Source organism: Syngnathus typhle, linkage group LG10, assembly GCF_033458585.1.
Source record: "Syngnathus typhle isolate RoL2023-S1 ecotype Sweden linkage group LG10, RoL_Styp_1.0, whole genome shotgun sequence".
Classification (NCBI taxonomy): Eukaryota; Metazoa; Chordata; class Actinopteri; order Syngnathiformes; family Syngnathidae; genus Syngnathus; species Syngnathus typhle.
The window spans coordinates 14,335,942-14,362,631 of record NC_083747.1 but is presented as its reverse complement, the minus strand read 5'-3'; the positions used below and the strand labels follow the sequence as shown (position 1 = coordinate 14,362,631).

At 45.3% G+C, this 26,690-nt stretch overlaps 1 protein-coding gene across 1 annotated transcript in view; it reads right to left on the bottom strand.

Moving 5' to 3' along the window:
- Positions 1-26,690, bottom strand: part of dcst2 (DC-STAMP domain containing 2) — a 51,886-nt gene that overhangs the window by 16,056 nt on the left and 9,140 nt on the right. The gene's annotated exons all lie outside the window — the stretch shown is intronic.

Here is a 26,690-nt window from a genome sequence, read left to right as displayed (position 1 = left end):
ACATTAGACGCGACTTTATTTTGAAATCCAGTTCATTGTTGCTTGCTTCCTCTTTCCGGGAGCAGTGCGCATTGTTGTGTTGTGAGCAGAGCAGGCACGTGAAAGGGGAGTCGACAACTATGTAGTACGCGGCTCCCGGGCTGGTGCTATGGCTAGTGTCTAAAAAGACGAGGAAATTTGCTCCCCTTTAGGCTTCAAGTCATTTGTTTGGAAGCACTTTGGATTCCAAAGAAAAGATGGCTCAACCGACAAGACACGTGCAGTTTGTAAATCCTGCCATGCGGTGATCAAATATTCAGGGAGCACAAATCTCGCTGCACATTTAAAGAAAAAACACGACATCAAAGTTCAGTGTTAAAATAAGCACTTTGTATACTGCAATACTCTTGTAATTTCCTAAATAAAGAGTTTGCAGTACCTTGTTGATTTTGCGTATGAATTGTTATAAATCAGGATATTGTTCTATATTTTTTATTAAAAAAAAAAAATCGATCGTAGAGCACTATATCGCGATATATCATGAATGAATCGCAGCAGGCTTTAAGATATCGGCAAATATCGTATCGTAGTTCTTTGTATCGATATTATATTGTATCGTGACAAAACCCGCGATTTACACCCCTATTAACTACCGTTTTTTTCCGTGTATAATGCGCCCCCATGTATAATACGCACCCTAAAAATGGCATGTTGATGCCGGAAAAAAGCCTGTACCCATGTATAATACGCAGCCAAATTGTTTTATTTTTTTTAAGTCCCAATGATCGTCACACACGCAGGGAGGCAATGGGTCCCATTTTTATAGTCTTTGGTATGGTCTTAACTAGACTGGATGTATTTTTTTTTGTTGGCGTTGATTTCACCAACTGCCTGTAAAGGCACCACCGCGATCAGTGCGGACATGTGAAAAAGGCGTGCAGACATGTGAAAAAGGGGCTCTGTATGGGAGAGAAGTTGAAGAGGAATAGAAACACCCTTGGAAACCAAAACTTGCCCCTTGTAGTGACTCGGAGCCGCAACAAATGTTTCGGATTTGTGTAGGGTACATTGTGACAGCAAACGAGCAGGTGATCGAGCAAGCGTCTGATACGAGAGCATTGCGGTTGTATGGAGCGTGTTTGAAGTGAACAGCAGAGACGAAAGGAACAAGGCAAAGTGTTGTGAAATAAAATATTACCTGTAATACGCATTTTGTTATTTGCTGATTGAAATTGCTAATTAAACTGTGAATTGAAACTAATAGGAAGAAAACAACTCTCGCTCTTTATAGAGCTGACGTGTCTTGCGCATCCGTTCTGCGCATCGGATCCATAGTGCGCATGGTTAGTCATACTGCCTCCGTATGACGTCCGGTCCGCGATGGAGATTAAAAAACAAACAATATTTGACAATAACACACCATCAAGGATTGCACCATCGCATCAAACAATGTGTCGTCAATTATGAATTTTACTGACTGTGTTGGGCAGGATATCATACGGAGGCCGCCATTACAGATGCGCAGAACGGATGCGCAAGACACGTCAGCTATATAAAGAGCGAGAGTTCAGTTCTCTACCTAAATGCGTATTACAGGTAATATTTTATTTCACAACACTTTCCTTTGTTCCTTTCTTCTCTGCTGTTCACTTCAAACACGCTCCATATGAACACAATGCTCTCGTATCAGATGCTTGCTCGATCACCTGCTCGTTTGCTGTCACAATGTACCCTACACAAATCCAAAACATTTCTTCGCTATCGAGTTTGCTAGCGCATGCGCAGTGATACTGACCGGCAGAATAACATCCGGTTGTTCCCAAAGATGATCTTTTTTCTGAAATAATTTTACGTTTACGGACTTAAGAGTCAAAATCTGGGTGCGTATTATACATGGGTACAGGCTTTTTTCCAGCATCGACGTGCCATTTTTAGGGTGCGTATTATGCATGGGGGCGTATTATGCATGGAAAAAAACGGTAAGAGTACATTTTAATTGTAAAGTTTACTTGAAATTTCTAAGTTAAAATTTGTAATTATTTTGTTCCAAGGAGTGGTTGGGTAAAATTTGCTCATTCATTAAAAAAAAAAAAGTGTTGAGGAATTAAACCATGACCCTGATATATTCTCTCTGAGCCATTCCACTCCTACTGCATATCAAAATATTGATGGCATCTTCAGAACAACAACAATGCCTATGAAACATGAAATGAAAAAATTACCCTCTTACTGTTTCCTCTGGTGTGCTTTAGTGATTTAAAATGGAAGTTTTCTCTTGATTTTAACAATTTTGTTGTATACAAAAAAATTCACGTCTTTCCACGTTTGCTTACTGAGAAGTTGAGACCGCTTGCTAATGCACATAAGGCAGTCCTCCTTTCCTGGAACCTTCTTCAGTGCAATGAACTAGGCAAGATATTGCTCGACTGCAGTCCTCTCCTGGTCAAGCCATGGTCTCTTACCTTGTTTTGTGACTTCTATTTCCGCGGCATCTGTGAAACAAAAACAAAAATAGTATGTTAGAGGTTGAGTTGATTAAACTGAGACTTTATTAAAGTTTTACAACTGTGTGAATAATTTGAAAAATAATTTAAAAATCCAAGTCGACTTGATTCACAACAGTAATTATAAAACATGTTGAAGCAGCTACCTTAAAACAGTTATGTTGACTTAAAATAGCACAAGGTAACTTTCAGTTTTGGTCAATTCTGGCGGTGCCGGTGAACAAAAGCAGTAATGTTCAGCCTGAAAGAAGACCACATTTCCCATGAGGACCAGCGAATCAGCTGACCTCCTGGATTTGGAGTGAACTACATTTCTGTTTCCAGAGGCTGTGTGAAGGATGGATAGCGACGAGGTAATGAATCTAGTTGTAGCAAAACAATGTCTTTTGACGATGTTGATGATAAGAAATGTTTAACTTTGGTTTTGTACCGTATTCTGACACCATCCGCACCCTCCCAACCTCACGCGACGATTGGTTGCGTGTCATTGTTCCAAACACAGTCCTCAGACTTGTTTAGTGGAGGTGAAAGTGATACAAACCTATTCAGGCCATGACAGTGGAGTCAGTCAACTAGTTGTAAGTCGAAACACCATCAGAAAAGTTGTGAAAATATTTTACGAAGGCTAAAAGGTTATCTAGTGCTGTTTTAAAGGGGGAGTCAGCCCCCCCATTTCAAAAAACTGTTTTATGTTTAATGTTTAATTCATGGAAAATAAATCAAACAGGTAAACTCTACTTGTTTTTATTCATATCAAGGGGTGGCCATTTTGCCACTCAGTTGCCAAGGTCACAATCAATCACAGCTCACCTGGCAACTGTGATGTGCAATTGGCCGCTCCTTGAGATAGATAAAAATGGTGAAATTTCCAGGTAAATTGACCTTACCATTTTCAGTCCCTTCTCTTGAAACCACAGCCTTCTTTTGGCCCTTCCCCAGAAATCTGGTGGTAGTTGCCGGTCTATTCTCACCCTCTGCGAAAGATTCTATGTTAGTATAGTACAGGGGTGTCCAAACGTTTTGCAAGGAGGGCCAGATTTGAAAAAGTGAAGGGGCCCGGGGGCCAATAGTTTTTTCGGACATTTTTTAACTACAAAAATGTTATACAAATAGCACTGTTATAAAACAAATTTCCCTGTCACAATTGTCTTTATTTTTCAAATGACAAAATAACCAAATATGAGTCACTCAGGCAGATGTGAACAACTCTAAAAACACAAATTCTGCCTTTCATTCATATCTGAAGAGTCAGATAACATTGAACAAACTGTATGAAATACCTTAAATTTACATGAGTTTAAAGTTACTTTTGCCTCATGAACAATTTAAACGGGAGTTATAAGTAATGCAAAGTTGTCTGTTATCATTAAAACCTAAAACTAGTGAATTTTGCTCTTGTCATTCACAATATCTTTCAGAAAATAATAGTTTGTGTCAGGTCTACAGGTCCATAACATCAACAGTCTTAACATGGCCACTTCGTAGCTTTCTTTAGTAATATTTATTTTTGACTCAGAGTCCCGTGTGAAGAATCGCTGTTGTGATGCCAGTTCAGCTGCTTCACTTTATCAGCGCGGTCACTCCCTGTTAGCTGGTCGTTTGTGTTCGCATGTTTAGTCTGATAGTGTCTCTTTAAGTTGAAATCCTTAAACAAGGCAACCGTCTCTTTACAAACTAACCTTTAGGACAATGTAGTATTGCTCCAAATGTTCGTTTAATTTCCTTTAGAGGTCCGTTTGCGCGTGTTAGCACGATCGCAAATTAGCATTTTCCCGCGAACTCGTTAGCCTGCCCAGTACTTCTTCTTTGCTGCGGGCCAATAAAAACTGGACCGCGGGCCGCAGTTGGGCCGCGGGCCGTAGTTTGGACACCCCTGGTATAGTATAACGAGAAAGAACAATACTGCCTTCATTAGGTACTCTTCTTTTCACGCAAGGCTTTATTGCCTGAACTTACCCCAGTCATCATCGTCTTGACGCTTTCGTTTATTTACGATTTTCTATTGCCTCCTAAAACACTATTTCCCTTCCTCTTCATCTGTTATAGAACACAACCAAGTGCTAAATTATTATTAATTATTATTATTATTATTGAGGTAAATTTTGGATTCTATGCGTCACTGTATGTCACCTTAAATGGCGACCTTGCAGCAGTGAGAAGACCCTAAGCTATTTTCGCGGTACAGAGATCTAGTTTCAGCAATGTGTAGGTACTTAGAATATGGAAGGGCCATTCGTCCGTGACCAGGAAGACCTTTGTCCATGCCCTTTTAAGGGCATCGGAAGTAACCAGTAGAGTGAGACTTGGACCGCAGCTGTTGTCTTACGAGGTACAAATGATGGGGAAGAACAGATAGAAAAGGGGGAGAGCGCGGGGCGCAAGGAGCGCGCAGGGCGCAGAGGCGTGAAGGACAAGAGCAGGGGCGCAAGGGGCAAGAGCAAGAAGCGCGAGGGCCTTTTTGGGGCGAACATCTGTGCTGTCAAGAGCTGAAACATCTTTGCTCTCGGGGCCACTCTAACTTTTGGAGAGACATCACTTTGACATCGCTTGAATAAATCTTTTCCCAATCAGCCGTGTGTCACCGAAGTGCTTCCTTACCCGGACCAGCCATCGTCCACTGAGTGTTTTTTTGGAGACCAGCGAAACAACAAAGACCATTCACCACATTTTTGGCGTCACGAACAGGATTCGTGTTCCCCCGGGGAATTCGCGCCCACTTCCTGAGCGAGAATCCAGCGGCCGGCCAGCGGCTGTCATTAAGGTGAGATGCTTCGCCCACAGTTGCCGCGATATGCTCGATTCTTGGAAAGGTGGGGGGTTGGCGCCTTGAGGGGGGCAGTTACAACCGAATCTGATGTGGCCATGAGCTGTCCCGGGAGTAAGTTGTCTCTCCTAGTCAAAAGTCGTCATAATTCGACTTTTGAAGGGGGAGTGGCCCCCAAATAGAAACAGCAAAGTAAAAGTAAAATAAAAATAGAAAAAAAAAGAAATAGAAAATAAAAAATAAAAAGTGAACAGTAACTTAAAACTTAATGGGGAATGTGCACAGCGGAGTGAGTGACATGTCTGGTGAGAATGATGAATGATGAAAAAGAAAGAAGCCCGAAGTAGTGTGGCTCGTGACGGGACAGGTTGTCAGGGACATCGCTGTTGACCGTCACAATAAAAGAATAGTAGAGAGTCCCATAAAACGTGGACTTGAGTTTGGCGACAGATCCGATGGAGGATAGAAATTTTAGCTGTGTGAATGAGGCGAAAACACAGATACGATTGAACACTGTTGCGACAAGAGATAGCCACCCGCTTAGCCCCCAGACGGTTAAAATTCCTGGGACAAGCCGGGACACTGCAGTCGCACCTAATGGCCGTACGGGCCAAGTGCGGTTGTCGAGATGTTCGGCGGACGTGGAAGTCTCTGTCAAAGTCGTACAAGAAAGGGAGGCTTGCGCTGACCGCGTTTGGCAAATAGGAAAAGTGTGCAGCCTTGGCATCCGTAACTGTGAGCATGAATGTGGAAGTGACCCGATCAGACCCTTTTTAAGGGTGCCGAAGTGGTCCGGCCAGACCCAGTTATGGGTGCCGAGATCCGGTCAGATTTTTAAGGGTACTGAGGAAAATAAAGCGCGCGTAAGCCACGTCGTTTGGAAACTGATCGAATTAGAAGTGTTTGTGGGTTACAAGGCTCCTCGATTTAAACGCTAGTGCAAGGAAATGACAGGTAAACCCGGTGGGCTGTCATTTTTGAATACCGAGGCAGCTGGTGCGTTTTTGCGGCAACGGTCCGATCCCGATTTGTCGAGGCGTACTGTAATAGCATGCACGTCTGTCAAAGTTTGATAAATTTGAGCCTGCGACAAAACCGCTATTGGACGAAGGTTTTGTGCGGCTGCTGTGTGAAAATGGAAAACGTGGTAAAGAGGCCTCTGGGACGGTTTAATATTGATATAATTGGGAGAAAAGTAATTTGTGTGCACACTTAAGTTAAATTCTGCAGAATAAAGGGGAAATATACAGCGCTATCAGGAACGAAACGAAACGAAACAAAAGTTAAGTAAGACGTGCGTATTTGTCAGTGCATTGCTCTGACGACAGTTAAAATGACCAAACTGCTCAGCAGCAGTTGGAAAGAAGCAAAATGTGGACTGGATTCGAATCCCGTTGTATGTCTTCTGTGTCCGTGTGTAATTTTTGTGAACTCTGTCAGCTTAATGTTGTCTGTTTGAGCTTGCGCGCGATGGGACGCTTGAAGTGTATGTGGGGGCCCCGTAAGTAAGTGTGTTTGTGCGTGCGTGCGTAAATGGGTGTGTGCGCGTGCGTGCTTGTGCGTAAATGGGTGTGTGTGGTTATGCTCATGAGCGCGCATGGGTGTGAGCGCGTGCTCGTAGAAGCAGCAAAAGGAACGGATAGGATGATGTGCTCTCGTTGCTTTGGGGCGCGTGCCCGCCTGCGCTGCACGCGCGGGGAGGGGGATCCGGCCCCCTGGGCGGCAGGGTGGCCAACCTGTACCTGCCCACTGTGTTTCAGGCTGGCCCCTCCCCGCGCGGGTGACGTCGGGGCGGTGCGAACGGCTGGAGTTGTGCCCATTTTAGGGGCCTGCGTGGCCAGCAGCGAAAGGAACTATGATAAAATGATGGAAGACGGAATGCTGAAGGAGCAAAAGAATGCCTGACCAACTGGAGAAATAGGAGCATGGGTGTGTTAACCAATACGACACCAATATAGATGTATCTAAAGAAAAACATGCTGGGACGACAGCAAGCGGTGGCAGAAGAGTGTGGCCCCCTCGTAAATAATGGGGGACCCCTCTAAGGCCAGCTGAAGCTCCTTTTAGCATTCTGAGAGGAATAGGAAATTGGATTTGAAGAAAAGCTCAACTTATTCATTTAAATTGCTGAAAGGATGACAAAATTGAAAACAAATTATTGATATTCGTTTCTTTGGGGCTCTCCTCAATACTTCTGATTTTCTTGTTACATAAAAAACCTGAGACGGCGGATACATCCGTTGTCTCCAGGAGGACATAGAACTTAGAATTAATGTTTAACAGCCGTCTAACAGGTGGAGTAGGAGCATGCGAGGGCTAACCACTACAACACAATTATAGGTGATTTGAGTGTCTAAAGAAAACTCAACCGGTCAACACTAATTTATGAGAGCAAGAGAGGTAACAAGTGAGGGCCACAGCGGCAGCTGGAATTAAAGGAATTTTCTGGATTCAGACATAGGACTGAATTGTAATGCATGGAGAGCCTGCTCGTAAATTGCATTGGCCCGACAAGGCTGACCAGTGCCCACTGTAACAAGACGCACAGGTCAAAAGCAGCAAGTTCAAAATAGAGGAGGAGATGCTAACGAGGAGAGATTGGATTTGGTAGTAATCGGTTGGTTCTTTTAATACTCTTGTAAAAGTATGCTCGGTACAAATAAATTAGCGATAGGAGCATTTTAGAAGTCCAAAAGCAAGAAACTGAAATGAAAATCACATTCTAGATTCGAATAATGGAGCCCAACTGGAGCATGGGAAAAGTGAACAGCTGAGAAATGGCCTTCGATGCAGTGGCGGAGAATTAAAAATTCAAGATAGTCCAGTAATATCGGTAAGTGAGCATAACACCAATAATACTGAGGTCAAACCAGAGAGGATGCAATGTTTGGAACATTGGAATAATGTACATTCTGTACGCAAAATTGGGAAACTTTATCTGAAATTGAAGGCTCAAATCAGGAAAGGTGAAAAGATGATAGAGAGGATTGCATAAAATCAAAAGCAGGAAAACAAACAATAGAACGTAGCCAGAAATTAGGATGAGCTTCTGGAAATCACAGTATAATTGAGAGAAATCACAGTTAAGACTTGAAATTTTAAGTTTGGGGTAATCTGCCGCTTAAAATTGTTCAAATAAGGTCCATCACAATACAGCCGAGAGCTCATGAAAGAAAGGCAACGTTTTTCTCAATTAAATTGTTGTTAATAGGAGAATTGGAAGTTTTATTAACAGAAGGTACTAGGTATTTAATGGCTAATTGGAAGACGATATTTAAGTTTGGTTTCCCGGTCTGTCTTTTCCAGTATCCAGCAGTGACCCTGAAACTCGATCCCGAGACTCCACCGACAGCTGAGAACAACAAGAAAACGGTACAAGGCTCTGAAGCACCTTTGACCTTTTGCAAGAGCAAAGAAGGACTATATTTGTCCTTGGGGGGGTGCACAACGCTCCGGAGGAAAACGACATCCTCTGAGGCGAGAGTGAAGAAACTTATAAGATGTGAATGGACTCAGTTGAAAATGGACTCATCCGAAAGTGAGGAATGAGTTGGCTCTGAGGCTACAACTAAAGACAACAACTTGACAATGAGGTGCGGCAAAAGGCCCATGAGACCTGAAATGTGCAACAAGCAAACTGGACTCCTTGCTGAGGCGTAACCAAATTTGGTGGGGCTTGAGTCGAAGTGAATGGAAGTTTGCTTGGGCACTGAACTTGACACAACTGAGGAGTCTTGATAAAAGATAAATAAATCAGGAACAAAAGGTGTAGTGTTACAGAAAAAGTAAAAGCATCATAATCAGAGGATAAATTGTATGAAATAAGAGTAGGATCACATTTAGTCCATCCAGCTTAACAACTAGACATAGAGTCATTGACAAATTGGAGATGAAAATAGGACATTAGGACCCAATAAGATGCAGTCAAGAGGTGGCTAGATTTTTCAATGGACCTGATTATTATTAATTAATAAAATTAGAAGCTAATTACACCTCACTGGGAATTCTGGTGTCAGAAAGTCCGATAAGTTCAAGGAATAACAGCCATGGAAACTTTTGACGGTTAAGAATAATGCGGCATAAGAGTCACACAAAATGACAGTTAACGAGATGACAAATGCGATAGGACTTGAATAACAAATATATTGATATGACAAAGTGAGAACACCATAGTGGAGTCGACTGTCGAAGGGACCCTTTTGAGTATCTTTACCCAGCGGTTCGATCAGAATGATTAGGATAAAATTATTTAAGGACCATCTGAGGCTGCTTCTTTCCCCATGCTCACCCTTGAACAGGCTCAGCAGTAGAAATAACTCAATTTTTTAGACATTTAATTGACAGTTTTACGGTAAAAGTGAGGTACGATTGTATGTATTATTTGTATGTACCGTTTTTTTCCGTGTATAGTGCGCAATATTTTACTAATTTATTGTCCTAAAATCTGGGGTGCGTATTATACATGGGTACAAAGAAAAATTTTTTTAATTTTTTTTTTTTTTTTTTAAATAAAGTCATGGTACAACAAAACCAACAACAGGACTGACCGACAAAGTCGTGGAACAAAAAGACAGGGTGACATTACCAAAGACAGGAACAGAATGACAGTAACATATGCAATGATCCAACGGTGAGCGAGGGGCAGACAGGACTTAAATACAAAACACGTTACATCGATTGAGGTGACACAGGAAGAGCGGGGTGACACGAACAGAAACTATGGCAACCTAGACACATAGCAAAACTGGGGACGAGACATGACAAATCTCCCCCGAAATAAAACTCACCTTTCTTCTTGTTTGTTGTCAATCGCGCATCGCATTCAGCCATCCTGCCCAACACACTTAGTAAAATTCATAATTGACGACACATCGTTTGATGCGATGGTGCGTGCAATCCTCGATGGTGTGTTATTGTCAAATATTGTTTGTTTTTTAATCTCCATCGCGGACCGGACGTCATACGGAGGCCGCCATTACAGATGCGCAGAACGGTTGCGCAAGACACGTCAGCTATATAAAGAGCGAGAGTTCAGTTCTCCACCTATTAGTTTCAATTCACAGTTTAATTAGCAGTTTCAATCAGCAAATAACAAAATGCGTATTACAGGTAATATTTTATTTCACACTTTGCCTTGTTCCTTTCGTCTCTGCTGTTCATTTCAAACACGCTCCATACGACCGCAATGCTCTTGTATCAGACGCTCGCTCGATCACCTGCTAGTTTGCCGTCTGTCACAATGTACCCTACACAAATCCGAAACATTTGTTGCGGCTCCGAGTCACGACGAGGGGCAAGTTTTGGTTTCCAAGGGTGTTTTTATTCCTCTTCAACGTCTCTCCCATACAGAGCCGCCGTGTGCGCACGGAGCGCGGTGGTGCGTTTAGGGGCAGTCGGAGAAATCAACGCCAACAAAAAAAATGACATCCAGCCTAGTTAAGACCATACCAAAGACTTTAAAAATGGGACCCATTGCCTCCCTGCGTGTGTGACGATCTTTGGGACTTAAAAAAAAAAAAAAAAAAAAAAAAAAAAAAAAATTTAAAAAAATTCATAAAAATTGGGTGCGTATTATACATGGGTACAAGCTTTTTTCCAGCATCAGCATGCCATTGTTAGGGGTGCGTACTATACATGGGGGCGCACTATACACGGAAAAAAACGGTAATATTAAATCGAGAAGAACATCCAGAAATGAAGTGTTACCTTCAATATTCACTGATTGCCTACTCACTTACACATACTAAATTTGTTTGGTGTGGAATGAGAGCTGAGCGATGAAGGTGACTGAATTGGCACTTGTGTGGTTAAGAATGTGTATGTGTGTCTGGGACAGGGTGAAACGCCAAAGTATTTTGGAGTTGGGGTGAAAGTGTCACAGTTGAGGGTAAGATTCCTCTCACATGAGACTGGAACACCCAAGTTTGATGAGTGATGAGTTGTAACCTTAACCAACAGCTGATGGTTAATCAGAGGCACCATGAACAACAAAATAGTTCATGGAGAAGGCCCATTTCAGCAACACGAATGGACAAGACAAGACTAATATCAAACACTAGGACAATGGACGATATGACATGACAGACTCGGACTCACCCGACGGGATGACTGACTATGTGGATGACAACCAAACATTTGAAACTTAAGCTTGCTTGTGGCAAGTGCAAGCTTTGCTTTGTTTCTGTGCGTCACTTGACTTATTGCAGCATCAACCACCAGCCAAGGAGCAGATTGCTGGCTGTTTTATAACTTGTAATAATTTTGCAGGTTGGCGATTGCAGTCTTGGAGAGTTTATATTGAATGCACGTGAAAATGTTAACCCTAACCCTTTTGATTTTTATGATGATTGATGATTTTCAGGACAGAATCCCCGGGCGCCATGATTCGTTGTGTGTCTATGTTTTATTTTGATACTCAATGCCTGTGTACTTTTTGTGAGCACAAGAGTCCGCTGTCAGCAGGGCTGTATGCTCACTGGCAGGAGTGCGATGATTGTTGTTTTGTTGCCGAGTGTGGGGTGAACAGTCAATTTTCAGGAACTTGGGAATGACGGTTCTGGATGAGTGAAAGGTTCGACAAACTGGCTGCAGGACGTATGATGATGCGGTAGGACGTTTTGCCGGTTCCTTTTTGAATGCCTGATGACACATTGAGTGAATGTGTCAGAGGGGGGAGTTACATTTAAATGAGTAAGTAGATATAAAAGCTATTTGCGACATTCAATGTTTTTTCGGATTAAATTATTTTTGAGGCTTTAACAGGACGTGCCAGAATTCAACAGGCAGTGATGGAAGGAGCAGAAGAAGCATCTCGAAAGGAAAGAAGTTAATGGGAGACAACAATCTGGAATGGATGCAAAGCGTGGTAACAATCTAGCGACAGTAACGGTTAAAGTGTCAACGGAAAAGCACGAATGATGACAAATCATACAGCTAATAGGGATTAGACTGCAGCTCAATAGACAACAAATGTTTGGAAGGTAATTAAATAAAATAGGAAACTGGACCAGAAACAAGCAGTAGGGATCTTAACATATGAATGCATTAAAGCTGCTAATGAAGGGAAAGTATTTAAGAACATATTTTAAGAGGGTTAATTTGCATAACAAATGTTGAAAAGAGTTGAATAGTTAAATCATTTTGGGAAGATTACAGGTTCATTCAAAAGGGCGACTGATTTGAACAGTAAGATGACTTGAAGGGGAGACAAAGATAATGTACATAAACAAATTGGGTGAACAAAACTGACAGGACTGATGCCCATTTGAGAATACTGAGAAAAATTGGAATCAAAGAGGAAAATTTGGAGTAAAAATTAAGATTTGGACTGGGAAAAAGCAATTGCAAAGACTGATTGACAGGACTTCAGACAGTGACAGCTGCAGCAGGAAAGGCTAACTTGAACAGGCAGAAGTTACTCTGTTACAGGAGGGATCTTGCGAGACTGACAACACGACGAGAAATAAGGGGGATTATTCATAACTCCTAGGGGGAGTGTTTGTTTGTTTGTTTGTTTGTTTGTTTGTTTGTTTCAGGGATCACGTGGGCCTCTGGGTCATAGGAGTAGATGCCGAGAACGCCTCGGAGGTTCTGAGCACTTCGATGAGACGACGACCACCAGTCGTCCCCGTGCCCCAATCAACCCCAAAAGAGAGGATTTAGTTTGCAGACGACTGGTTATGGAGATGTCGTCTACTGGGGGTGACCGAAGGGGGCCGGGAGGACTTCCGGCCCACGCTGGGCATAGCTGCTTTTTTCATTGCAACTCGAGGTTTTGTGCTGTTGTCATCGTTAAATACTGGCAGTGGCTCCCGATTATTGCAGACCCCGTGGACGCTGACCGGGGCCTGGAAAGAGACTCTGAGGACGGTGGAGTGGACATAAAGATTTTGGATGGAGGGCAGGCCCTGAGCAGTGATCCCGGGGCAAATTCACTACTGAGCATTCAGTGGACTGGACTTTGCATCGACAGGCACCCACATATGCAAGGGGGGCAACACTGAGGGCGCTTCAACGTTTCAGTATGCTGTGATATTGCGTCAATATTTTATCAATCAGTACTTTATCTGATGACTACATACATGCTGCAATTACTTTATCTTATTCATTTAACTTTTCACATGTTAACATTGACAATGCAGTTTGACTGTTTACCGGTCGGTGAACTTGTCATTTCTTTTCCTTCTGTTTTGTGAGCTCATACTGTTTTGTGGATTGTGATATGTGCCAAGACTCCTTGTACCTGGCTGACGCCAGGTGGAAGGAATCACTGAGGATGTTAGAGAGGGCCTCCCTCTTTTTCCGTGTCATTAGACTGGCAGGGTTTTTTCTCGAGGGAGGGCCGGCAACTTTTTGAGGTTTCTAACGGACCACACCAAATTCATTGCTTCATTAATTATCGACGGTATTGAGATATTACCTAAGGGGGGTGGTTATCGTCATTTGAATAATGTGGACTTCAATTTTCTTTATTTGTGGTTCCTGAGAGGCCTCAGATTGCTGTCAGGGAGCAATTGAATACCAAAGTAGTTTGAGCTTTCTTTTGTGTAAAAGGGGAGCGAATTTCCTCATCTTCTTGGACACTAGCCATAGCACCAGCCCAGGAGCCGCGTCGTTGTCGGCTCCCCTTTCACGTGCCTGCTCTGCTCACAACACAACACCACCGATCCACCCCCAGTGACGTCACACGTCATCACAATAACAAACCACACGTGCGCTCTGCCTACCTACAACCGTTAACCAAAGCTCCCCCACCTATCCAACTTCACCCATCCCTCAAATTCGCTCTGCTCAATACCCGCTCACTCAATAAAAAAGGACCAATACTCAGTGAATTCATAACTGACAACAACATAGACTTTTTCAGCATAACCGAAACCTGGCAAAAACCACTGGAATACATTCACCTCAACAGAGCTACACCCCCAGGATACACCTACATGGATAAACCACGTGACGGTCGTGGTGGCGGTATAGCCACAATATACCGCCAACACTTGAAACCCACTGCTGTAACCATCACCACCCCCTCCTCCTTTGAGCACCAGTCATTCAAGCTGCCTGGCCCCAAACCCCTGGTCACTGCAATCATCTACCGCCCCCCCAAACCCAACCCTGCATTCCTTTCCGATCTCTCTGAATTTCTCACCCAACTCTGTGCCATTTCACCTTCAGTCATCCTACTGGGAGACTTCAACATTCATGTCGATTCCACCACCTGCAAAACTGCCACTGAATTCCTGGACATTCTCAACTCATTTAATATCACTCAACACGTTGACTTCCCCACCCACAAAAAAGGACACACCCTGGACTTAATTTGCACCACTGGACTCTCCATCAGCAACCTCACCAGCTTCAACCTCACAGACATCCTCTCAGACCACCTGGCCCTCACCCTGGACATAGACATCCCCACCCCCCTTATCAAGCAGCAACGCTCCATATCATACCGGAACATGAAATCAATCCACCCCCCCTCTCTTTCCGCCCTACTGACTAACACCACCTCCGATCACACCCTCACTTTGAACGCCTCCCCCACTGAACTGGTTAACAGCTACAAAAGCGCACTCTCCTCCTGTCTCAATCAACTCGCCCCCATAAAAACCAAAACTGTCTCCTACACCCACACCGCCCCCTGGTACACTGACCACCTCCGTCACCTTAAAGCCAAGGGCCGGCAGCTTGAACGGCTCTCAAAGAAAACCGGTCTCACTGTTCACCTGGACATCTACACACTACACCAACAGGAATACAGAGATGCCCTCAACAATGCACGCACTTCCCACTACTCCTCCGTCATACAATCTGGTAGCAACAACCCCAAGATACTCTTCTCTACCGTAACCCAACTCCTCAAACCCATGGACACCACCACCACCTCATTCACCACCAGCAAATGTGAAGAATTTTTATCATTTTTTCAATCAAAAATCAACACCCTCCACACTGAACTGGCCGCCTCCTCTCCCACCTCCTCCCCTACCGCCGATCATGCCCCCCCTTTACTCTCCAACCACCCACTCAACTTCTTCTCCGAAATCACCACAGCTGACCTATCCTCCATAACTTCTGGTATGAAAGCCTCCACCTGCATCCTCGACCCAATCCCATCCATCCACTTTAGTCATAGCCTGCCTCCCCTCACTCTCACCTCTCATCACCACTATAATCAACTCCTCCCTATCTACTGGCTCTGTCCCTCCTGCCCTCAAGCTGGCTGCCATCACCCCCATTCTCAAGAAACCTGGTCTCGACCCCAACTCCCCCAACAACTACAGGCCCATCTCCAACCTCCCCTTCCTCTCTAAAATTCTTGAACGTGCAGTTGCCTCCCAAATTAAATCCCACCTTCACCACAACAACCTATACGAAACGTTCCAATCCGGCTTCCGCTCACTCCACAGCACAGAAACTGCCCTCCTCAAGGTCACCAACGACATCCTCCTCTCCGCCGACTCTGGTTCCCTCTCCATCCTCATCCTCCTCGACCTCAGTGCTGCCTTCGACACCATCAACCACTCCATCCTCCTATCACGCCTCCACTCCTCCCTTGGTTTATCTGGCACTGCCCTCTCCTGGATGAAATCCTACCTCTCTGACCGTCAGCAATTCATTTCAATCAACAACTGCACCTCCTCCACTGTCCCAGTCACCCACGGTGTCCCCCAGGGCTCAGTACTTGGCCCCTTACTCTTCACCATCTACCTCCTACCCCTCGGTCAGATCCTCCGCCACCACGGCCTTCAATTTCACTGCTACCCCGACGACACACAACTATACCTTTCCACCACGACCATCACCACAGCCACCCACTCCACCCTCACCACCTGCCTCACAGACATAAAAACCTGGATGCAAAATAACTTTCTAAAACTCAACTGCAAAAAATCTGAAATAATCATCATTGGCCCCGACTCCCTCACTCGCTCCACTCAGGACTTTTCACTAAACATCGACGGCTCCCTTGTCACTACCTCCACCCACATCCGCAATCTAGGTGTAATTTTTGACCCTACCCTCTCATTCCTCCCCCACGTAAACCACATCACCAAAACTGCATTCTTCCACCTCAGAAACATTGCCCGTCTCCGGCCCTCCCTCACATCCTCTGCTGCCGAAACCCTCATCCACGCCTTCATCTCATCCCGACTAGACTACTGCAACAGCATCCTCTACGGCATCACCTCCAAAATCCTCAACAAACTGCAATATGTCCAGAACTCCGCTGCCCGCCTGCTCACCGGAACCCGCTCCAGAGAGCACATCACACCTGTCCTTCATGACCTCCACTGGCTGCCTGTCAAATATAGAATCACCTTTAAAATACTCCTCACCACCTACAAGGCACTCCATAACCTGGCTCCACCCTACCTCTCTGACCTCCTCCAGCCACACGTCCCATCCCGTTCCCTCAGGTCGAGTGATGCCGGCCTCTTGGAGGTCCCCAAGACCAGGCGCCGAACCTGGGGCGACAGGGCCTTCTCCGTGGCTGCCCCCTCTCTCTGGAACGCTCTCCCCAGGCACATCAGAGATGCCCCCTCCCTCCCTGCCTTCAGAACCACCCTAAAAACCCACCTCTTCACATTAGCCTTTCCTAGCTGACCCCGCCCTTGATGTTTCTTTGTTCTTCTTGTTTTCTTTTTTTCTTTCTTTTCTTAGTTTTCTTTCCCAATGAAGTTGTTCTTTGTCCTCCCTCCCCCCCCCCCCCACACACACACATGTAAAGCGACTTTGGGTATCTAGAAAAGCGCTATATAAATCCCAGTTATTATTATTATTATTATTATTATTATTACGCAGTTGGTGCTGTATTTGAGCAGTGGGTTGGTGGCGCCTGGCAACCGCTCGCCTTTTTCAGCCGCCAGCTGGTCCCTAGGGAGCGCAAATACAGCACATTCGACAGGGAGCTACTCGGCGTCTGGTTGGCGATCCGCCATTTCCGCTCCATCCTGGAAGCCCGTGAGTTTACGGTTTTCGTCGACCACAAACCCCTCACGTTCTCTATGTCCAAGGTGGCTGAGCCGTGGTCCGCCCGCCAGCAGCGTCAGCTGTCATTTATCTCTGAGTACACCACAGATATCCGACACATCGCCGGCAAGTCCAACGTGGTCGCCGATTGCCTCTCTAGAGCGGTCATCCACACGGTTCAGCTGGGGCTTGACTACTCAAGTATGAGTGCTGACCAAGCCTCAGATCCTGGGATCCAGTTGCTCAAAGACTCGGACACTGGGCTGGGTCTGCAGGTGGTCGCGGTTGGCGACTCAGGAGTCAGGCTGTGGTGCGACCTCTCCACCGGCCAACCTAGACCACTTGTCCCTGCCGGCTGGCAGCGGGCTGTCTTTGAGGCGATACACGGCCTGTCCCATCCTGGCAGAAAAGCGTCCGTGAGGCTGGTGGCTCAGAAGTTCGTCTGTAAAGGGCTGAAGAGAGACGTGCGGGCCTGGGTCGACTCATGTGTGGCTTGTCGGCGTGCGAAGGTGCACCGCCATACCAAGGCCCCGTTGGAGCCGTTTACTGTCCCCGAGAGGAGGTTCAACCACGTCAACATCGACCTTGTGGGCCCGCTCCCCCCTTCCCATGGTTTCACCTACCTCCTCACCATGGTGGACAGGACGACCCGTTGGCCTGAGGCCGTCCCCCTCTCCTCAACCTCAGCTGCTGACGTGGCCCGGGCGTTTATTGGCACATGGGTCGCACGCTTTGGAACACCTTCAGACCTCTCCTCGGACCGGGGTGCACAGTTTACTTCCGAGATCTGGAATGTGGTTGCTAGAGGCTTAGGCGTCAAGCTGCACCGCACCACCGCTTATCACCCCCAGGCTAACGGGCTGTGCGAGCGGTTCCACCGCTCCATGAAGGCTGCTCTACGCGCCAGTCTGGTGGATGGCAACTGGGTGGACAGACTTCCCTGGGTCATGCTGGGCCTCAGGACGGCCCCTAAGGAGGACCTGCAGTCCTCGTCTGCTGAGCTCGTCTACGGCCAGGTACTACGAGTTCCTGGGGACTTCATTCCGGACACCACAACGCCTTGGTCGGCGGCCGGGCAGCGGTCCTCCCTGCTGGACGTTGCCAGGACGTTCGCACCTGTCCCCACGTCACAGCACTGCACCCCTGTTTCCCGGGTGCCCACCAACCTACGCTCGGCGGGTTTTGTGTTCATCCGCCACGACGCCCACCGCGGACCGTTGCGTCCGCCTTACGACGGGCCTTTTAAGGTCTTGCAGCACGGGGGTAAGAGCATGGTCGTGGACATCGGCGGTAGGCCTGAGACTATCTCGGTTGATAGGATTAAGCCTGCCCACGTGGATGTTTCCCGGACGTTAGAATTGGCGCAGGCCCCACGCCGCGGACGCCCCCCAGCGCCTCGCCCCTCCGACCTGACCGAGCTCCCGCCTGCCCGACCGACAACGCGACCGTCCAGCCCAGCGGTCTTTCCGGCGGCGCCCCCTACCCTTGACCCCCTGCCAGCCCCTGCCACCTACACCCGCTGTGGTCGGGCTGTCGTTCCTTTCCGGCGTGGAGATTTTGACTATGGGTGAATTTTGGGGGGGCTTGTGTAGTGGGTTGACATAATTCACCCGGAACCTAAGTTCACGTTGCCGAGTTACGGTGGGATGGTTTACACGTGTGGGAGTTTCCTGTTTGGATTATTGTGTGTTAGGATCTCGAGGGGAAAAGAGTCGGCCCGTGGTTGAGAGAAGATAATTATAAATGTCATTAGAACAACTGCCGTTGGCACCGTCATTTATCACTCCGCCTCCGACTCCAGTCCTTGCACACCACAACGTATTTTTTTTATTGTCGGACTCGGTGGACTCGGTCAAAATCAGCACCGAGTCCGGCAAAAATGACAGAGTCCGAGTCCGCGAGTCCGAGTCCACAGCCCTGGTTTTCAGGACATGATCCGCGGGCGCCAGGATTCATTTTATGGCTCTTTTTATTTTGTTACTTAATGTCTGTTTTTGTGTGTACAAATGTCCGCTGCCAGCAGGGCTATAAGCTCACTGACAGGAGTGCGATGATTTTTGTTTGTGTTGCCGAGTGTGTGGTGGACAGTCAAGTTTTAAGGACTTAGAGCAGGGGTGGCCAACCCGCGGCTCGCGAGCCGCATGCGGCTCTTTGGCTGGTTTTATGCGGCTTTTTTACGTTCATATCAACCTTTGTGTTTCGTGCGTATTTGCTTCGCTTGAGTTCAATATGGTATTTTGATCAAACGCGCATGCGCGTGAGGTGAAATCCCGCAAAGGAGTAGGGACAAACCCATTTGAGGAGTGTCAATTTCGCTCTCAAAATGGCAAGGAAAAAATGCACAGCTAAACGAATATATGACGATGAACACAGGGCAGAGCGATTGGTTTTGCTGGCTTTTTAATGAATGGCGACTGTGATTACGGGGGCCCATTAGGTCCAGAAAAGCTGACAAGACGCTAAGCCAGGGGTGGCCAACCCGGCCAAAATGGCAAGGAAAAATTGCACAGCTAAACGAATGTATGACGATGAACACAGGACGTTTTTAACAAAGTTAAAGTTGTTTTTTGTTGAACGCAATGGCAAGCCATTCTGCCTGATATGTCGGACGTCATTAGCACATTTAAAAGCTTCAAATGTTCAGCGCCACTTCAGCTCACTTCATGCCAATATCGATAAGCACTTTGCAAAAGGGACTGAATTTCGCAAGCACAAGTTTGGACACTTTGAAAAGTCAGGCAGAAAAATAGGTACAGTTTTTCAAAAAAATTACGAAGCACTCAGAGACTGTCACACTTGCATTGTTTCAACTGGCTTGGAATATTGCACGGGCTAAAAAGCCATACAATGAAGTGGAGTTCGTTAAAAAATGCCTCAGTGACGTTATTGAAATCTTGTCTCATGAAAACGACAAACTAAAACGAATGGTCTGTCCCGCCACACATAGTAAGTGAAAAAACTTATGTTTTTGTTTGTGGAATTTGTTGAACTGAGAGTTTGTCTGTGTGAGACAATGCACACAATGTTCATTGTTGAAAATGTGGTCTTCGGTCTGTGGTTTTAGTACTGTAGGAGTCATTATCATGTTGGTGCGTGACTTGATAATGTCACACAATAAATTTGGCTGAGCAGAGGTGTGTGTGTGTGTGTGTGTGTGTGTGTGTGTGCGTGTGTGTGTGGGGGGGTGTTCATGTATGCTCATGTGTATGATGTGGCTCTTTGCGATGACACAGTAAAAAATGTGGCTCTTAGCCTCTGACTGGTTGGCCACCCCTGACTTAGAGTGACTGTTAGGGTTTGCAGAATATCTTCATTGTATGATTATGTTGGAATGTAACCTGTAATAATTTAATTAGTTTGTCCTGTCTAGACAAAATTGGTTTACCACTGATTGACTAAACGCAGAGGAAGCAATCAAAGTTGCTTTGTTTACAGAAAGTCGTAAAAGGCCCCCTGCTATGCTTTGATCAGCAGGGGACCGTCTTCACCTTATCCTGTGTGTTCCCACACCCCCACTTTCAACCCCACTCTGTTTCTCTCAATAAATAAGCACCTGACGAGGCCTGAGTCAGACTTCATTCGACCATCGCTGTAAGCACAGCGACGAGTGAACTCTCCGCCTGCCGGTGTCTAAAACGACTAACTTGTCTCCAGTGTGGTTCTTGCAAAATAAGTTAGAGTGAGCACCACCCTAACATTTTGGTGCCGAAACCCTCATACCCGCCATCTGGCTGACGGAGGACGACGCGCTCTACACCGTCGACGGGCCAGCGTCCATTAGGAGGACCTGGTAAAGAAAGACCTGGGAAGGAAATTCTTCGCTGGGCCAGCATCTTAGGTCGGCCTTCGTCTGACAGAGGTGGATTGACGGGGACCCGACAGTCCAGCTGACCAAGGGAGACAAGTAAGTCATGGAAAAAAGCGCAGATACGGCTTTGGTTTGTCCAAGCTATGAGATACGGCTTTGGTTTGTCCGAGCTATGAGATACAGCTTTGGTTTGTCCTAGCTATGAGATACGGCTTTGGTTTGTCCGAGCTATGAGATACAGCTTTGGTTTGTCCTAGCTATGAGATACAGCTTCGGTTTGTCCGAGTTATGAGCTACGGCTTTGGTTTGTCCGGGCTATGAAACAGCTGGGATTCTAGTCCCAGTGGAAGGAACGGGCTAAGAAAAAGGAGTTTATTTTTCCTAATTGAAGAAGGGCGTAGATTCTCTTTTTTTTTGTCTGTTTTTCCAAGCTGTTTGCATGAAAGTTGTGTGGTTGAGTGTGCGACTGGTAGGATAAATTGACTGCAGAGAGAATTTGGTGGGAGGTCAATTTAAACCTGCATTGAGGATCCTCAAAGAAAAGAAAAGAAAAAAAAGAAAGAAAAAATTGTCTAAACCTAAAATACCAAATTAAGATGGGAAACAAAACCGGTAAATCCCTAGCTCTTGAAGGAGATGAGAAGTACATGGCGAGTAAATTTCTTAATTGTATGCGATACATGCCAAAGTGGAAGAAAAAGTATGGAGTAGAAGCAAAGTTGAAAGTGGAAGTCTGGAAGATAGTGGTTGATGTTTTGGAGGAGAGTGTGAATAGGAAGTCAAAGGGACTGAAAAAGAATAGTAAAGAGAAATAATTGATTTGTGCTAGAATGTGGTTGAGTGCTTCACAAGAGAGAAGAGAACAAATCCAAAAGACAAAAGATAGAAAGTTGAGAAGTGACGAGGCTGCGTCTATGTTTGTCAGGCCGGAAGACAATGAGGCCACAGTGCGCAGGCGCACTGTCCCGGCCACGGCTCCAGCCGCAGCTGGGTTTGTATTAGCATCAATTAACCTGCTAGCTAACCTGCACGGCGCGTATAGGCAGGGCCCAGACGCAAACACCGTCAATGCCATGATTGGCTTCGTACCGTAAGTGAACCGTATCGTATCATTGGCTGGACACCTGTCACTCACTGAGTGAGAAACAAAAAAAACAATATTATTGGGCGAATTAATTAGATTAGGTCTAATATTAATATAACATTATAATCGATATAATATACCGTAATCTTCGGACTATAAATCGCACTGGAGTATAGGTCGCACTAGCCATAAAAGGCCCAGAAAAGTGAAAAAAAACATATATAAGTCGCTCCGGAGTATACGTCGCATTTTGGGGGGGGCAATTTATTCGACAAAATCCAACACCAAGAGCAGTCATGAACGAGCAACAACAGGCTAAACGATAGGTATGCTAACGTGACATAAACACAAACTAAGAGCTGAGAACGGCCCTGACGTAAAATTCAGAGTTATTGAAAAAACTATTTGGGGTGGCGGCTGCACTGACTACAACTTGAAGGCCCTGCAGCGCATAGTGAACACGGCTGGTAAGATTATTGGTGCTTCGCTCCCCTCCTTGAAGGACATTTACACCTCCCATCTCACCCGCAAGGCGACCACGATTGTGAGTGATGTGAGTCACCCTGCTCACTCTTTGTTTGAGCTTCTGCCCTCTGGGAAGAGGTACAGGAGCCTGCGCTCCCGCACCACCAGACTCTCCAACAGCTTCATACTCCAGGCTGTTAGGATCCTGAACTCGCCCCCCCCCCCCCTTCTGCGTAGCGTGCTGCACTTTGCGCTACGCTTACTGTCTGCTGTACGCACACTGGCTCAGTTTTGCTCCTCTTATTTATTGGGTTGTTTGTTTATTATTTATTCATCACACATTTTAGGGGTGTAAATCGCGGGTTTTGTCACGATACGATATAATATCGATACAAAGAACTACGATACGATATTTGCCGATATCTTAAAGCCTGCTGCGATTCATTCACGATATATCGCGATATAGTGCTCTACGATCGATTATTTTTTTTTTAAATAAAAAATATAGAATAATATCCTGATTTATAACAATTCATACGCAAAATCAACAAGGTACTGCAAACTCTTTATTTAGGAAATTACAAGAGTATTGCAGTATACAAAGTGCTTATTTTAACACTGAACTTTGATGTCGTGTTTTTTCTTTAAATGTGCGGCGAGATTTGTGCTCCCTGAATATTTGATCACCGCATGGCAGGATTTACAAACTGCACGTGTCTTGTCGGTTGAGCCATCTTTTCTTTGGAATCCAAAGTGCTTCCAAATGAATGACTTGAAGCCTAAAGGGGAGCAAATTTCCTCATCTTTTTTAGACACTAGCCATAGCACCAGCCCAGGAGCCGCGTACTAGTTGTCGACTCCCCTTTCACGTGCCTGCTCTGCTCACAACACAACGCCGGGCGCACTGCTCCCGGAAAGAGGAAGCAAGCAACAATGAACCGGATTTCAAAATAAAGTCGCGTCTAATGTCCGAGGTCAAACACGGCGATATAAATCGATGTTTACGTTTAGCATCGATGCCAATAAATCGTAGAGCATTATATCGATTAATCGATGTGTATCGATGTATCGTTACACCCCTAATGAATACTGACCGGTGTTTCTGCTATCATGATTTGAGCTTCAGGTTTGCAGTTTGACTCCAAAGCTTAAGCTTGGCTCTTTTCTGTGAACTAGCTGCTCAACACTCTGTCGTAATATAGCCGCAGCAGGTCCAGCCCCTCTCTCAAACCACACCTCTGTGTATCACGTGTTTTTAGTCAGGACATGTTTTTAACTTAAGACAACTTTCATAAAACTATCTAAACAAATTGTAACATACAAAATATGCTGGAGGCACATCAAATATACTGAAATATAAGGCCTTCAGAGGCCTTCATCTGTCTCCCTCCAAAATTAAATGCCCCCAACACCTGGTCTCTTTCTTTCAGATGACTTCATTAGCACATTGACGACGCTTTAACGCGTCAACTATCGGAGACGACTACGACCTCGCCTCAAACTATTGTTTGTCAAATTAGGTGTACCAACACCTAGCCTTTCTCCTTCAGATGCCTTTTTCAACAAAATTACACATAGACGACTCAGAGCCAATAAATGCTGGCTCTCTAACGACTCAACTATCGGAGACGGCTACAACCCCGTCTTTTCTCCCCCCTTGACCGCTAGACGCATTGGTTGATAGCAAATCAATATCGTTGTTAATGCTCAACAAATCTAGCTCAGGTGTATCACTTCTTTGGTTTGTAACCGTTTCACAAAATGGTTGCAAATCTATTTCATCAATGTTTGTTAGGAAATCTGACTCCGCTGACGAGAGTTACAATGATCCATTATATTTCTTTTTTTAAAAAAACACAACAGAAGCAACACAGAATAGTAAAAATGAATAAAAACAGACCTATCTTGATTCAGCCAAATTTGTCAGGATGCGTATAACCCTGAAAGATTCTTGTAATCAACTTGTAGATACAATTACCATCGCACTTTACTGGACGCCTCCTATTCTTATGGTGATGACCCTCGCATGCCGGCTCAGGCCCCTGGTGGTTGGATGGCTCGTGTTGTAGACGGCTGCCCTCCACCTCCTTCCTCTTTGAACCCCTCGCCCTGTGTCACGACGCTTAACTGGAAGTAGATATTTAGAATCAGCTAAACCGTTATAATACCAAAAATAGCTGGTCAAATGATAACATAGAAAGAGAAAAAAATTAGAAGGGAATACCTCTAACTTTGTTTGTCGACTCGTAAGAGTGGTTCCCGCCTTCGTATGCAGATAAAGTGTCCGCCAATTCTGTGTCGGTGAATGCTTCTGGCTCCACCTCTTTGTGACAACTTCCTGTCGGTCGGCGTGGGGCGCGGGTTTATTGGTCTCAATGGTAGCGTCAAAGTCTGCTTTATTGTCAATTTCTTCACGTCAAGACACACAAAGAGATCGAAATTACGTTTCCCACTATCCCACAGTGACAAGACATAGTACACAATATACATACAAGTAAACAGCACAAAAAGTAAAAACAAGAAGGCACAAACAATGAATATATAAGAGCGATGAATAAATAATAAAGAAACAAATAACATAAATAAATAAGAGGAGCAAAAATGGAGCAAGTGTGCATACAGCAGACAGTCAGAATATAGCGCAAAAGTACAGGACGTTATGCAGCCGAGGGTGGAGGGGGGAGACAGTTCAGGATCCTAACAGCCTGGAGTATGAAGCTGTTGGTGAGTCTTGTGGTGCGGGAGCGCAGGCTCCTGTACCTCTTCCCAGAGAGCAGAAGATCAAACAAAGAGTGAGCGGGGTGACTCACATCACACACAATCGTGGTCGCCTTGCGGGTGAGATGGGAGATGTAAATGTCCTTCAGGGAGGGGAGTTTTTTCTAATGGCTGCGGATACGAGATCTGTTACATACATAAAATAAATCACAAACTAATAGCATTTATATTAGCTACAATAGATGAAAGGCTGACTCACCGTAGTCTGATTGTGTTAGATAAACTAAAGTCGTCGTCAAAGGGTGCATGAACATTGGCAAAAACGATGATATCTGCATGACATTACATAAATATTACATCTTGTTTTACAAATAACCTTAGTGTATTATAATAAACCTAATGTATTATTATTATTATACTGGAAATAGTAACATTACCTACCTTTAACCATCTCGAAACAATATTTGGCGCACTCCGCCTCCGCTGATCAGAGCTCATGCGCTGGCTTGTCTTCTCAAAATGATCGATGGTCATCCGTCCCAAACTAACTTTAAACTTGGCGGAAAAAAGGCTCCCCCAAGGGGTCATGTGACACGAAAACACTAAAGCTATAGCTAATGATTCTGACGGCGCTTTAATGACTTGACTCTCGGAGACGACTACGACCCCGAAAACTCAAACTATTGAACGGACCCCACTAACTATTGAATGTCAAATTAGGTGCACCAACATCTGGCTGCTATAATACATGCCCCATACATGTCCCCATCCAAGATGGCGCCAGCAAGCCAAAATGGCGCTAGCCAGCCAAGATGGCGCCTCCTCGGCTGGCGCCTCCTCGGCTGGCGCCGCCTCGGCTGGCGCCATACACATTAGCATATACGCACATTAGCATAACAATACCTCACCGATTAGACTGGCACCAAACTCATTAGCATATACGTTTGCATAACAATAAACATCCCCTCCTACTGACTGCTGCTCCAGCACACCTATGACCCCAGTGATGACAGGCGGTTGAGAGAATTAATAAATAGTTCATTTAGAACAGTAAATACTTTGTAGCCTAAGACATAGTAGTAAGGGTGGGGAAACCTTGTATTTAGAACCAAATCAATGATATATCAATAATATTTGAATTTATTATTATTATTATTTTATAAAAAAAATTAAATGTGTACGCAAATTAATATAAATAGTATTTTTCAATAATCGCTTTCAGTACAGCAAGAGGGGATTAGCCCTATGCCTAACCATTTTGGAATAATCTGGTGCAGTACCAATTTCGACCGGAGGTCGAGCAAGGGAGCGAAAAGTTAAAAAAAATAGAGGCAGTACTGGATTTTGACCATGACAGCAGTAGAAAGCAAAATGTGTGTAAAATTCTGGCAAAAA